We start from the raw sequence: 1,254 nt of genomic DNA on the forward strand, positions 1-1,254 counted from the left end.
CCTTCCCTTCCCTTCCCTTCCCTTCCCTTCCCTTCCCCCCAGAGAGGTGGAATTCCTGGGGAATGCTGTTGCTGCCCCAGTTTGGCCGGGCCAGGGGTCTGGGATGCCCATGGCTCCTCCATGTCAGCCTTTCCAGTGGGCCCAGCTGTCCTTGGGTTTGGCTCAGACAATCCTGGGTATGTCCCTGTGTGCCAGCCATGGAGGTGTTGGGGAAGGAGAGGGATCAGTGTCCTGCCCTGCTCCCCGTGTTTCCTGCATCCCCTCATCCATCCTTTCCAGGAAAGAGGGGGATTAACCCGCTCCAGCTGTGCCAAAAAATTCAATTTAAAGGCACAGAACCCCTCCAGCTGTTATAAAGGGCATTAATTCCAGCGTGGATTGCCCTGCTCCACCTCCCAATCCATGGCTTAGGTGCTGCTCCGACCTTTCTTTGGAGTGTGACCACTTGTTACCCAAAACATCAGATCAGGGACTATCAAGAGGAAAATCTGGGAGGCTGAGGGTGTTATTTAGGGGTGCAGGGATGTGGCAGCATCCCCGAAAAATGCAACCCCCTCCTCAGCACAGCTCCCTTCAGAAGAGAGGCAAATCCTTTCTTTCCCAAGGGGTTCCTGCCACCTGCCCCTTGTCTTTGGGGCAGGAGGTAGAGCCTAAAACAAATATCCAACAAAAAACCAAAAAAGGTGGAAATGCAAAGTAGCTTTGAAGCTGATTCATTTGGGAGCTGATCCCAGCCAGGCTGGCCGGTGAATCAGAGCCCTGAAAGATTTGCCAAACGGGCACCAGGTGAGGAGCAAGGCCTGGAGAGGCTGGGAGCCAGAAGATCCCGATGATCCCGTCATCCAGCACTTTTCCCACCAAAGCTGCCCCAAAGCGAGGGCTTTGCTGCAGCGTTGCATTCGAGAGCCATGCATCACCAGCGCAAAAGGGAGGGCTCAGCTCGTTGGGCTTAATTAGAATAATGAAGCTGTGAGTGTAATAGGGGGAGGGTGGGAATGCTGCGGCTGTAATTGGCAGGGCTCGGGAAGCGGGAGCTGGCGGCTGGCAGCCATATGGAAGCAGCAAAGTGAGGGGAGTGAGTGACAGCCCGAACCTGTGGCGCTCTCATTAATTCCAACAGCAGAGCCGTGATGGATGTGGCAGCTCCCTGCTGCTCCGCGGCTCCGGAGCCTCGTTCCAGCGAGCTGCTGCCGCTCCTGCTGCAGCCAGGGCTGGGGAACAGAGCAGGGAGAGGGGGAATGTGGAAAGAGAGGG

The sequence above is a fragment of the Parus major genome, chromosome 13 (genome assembly GCF_001522545.3).
Source record: "Parus major isolate Abel chromosome 13, Parus_major1.1, whole genome shotgun sequence".
Taxonomy (NCBI): domain Eukaryota; kingdom Metazoa; phylum Chordata; class Aves; order Passeriformes; family Paridae; genus Parus; species Parus major.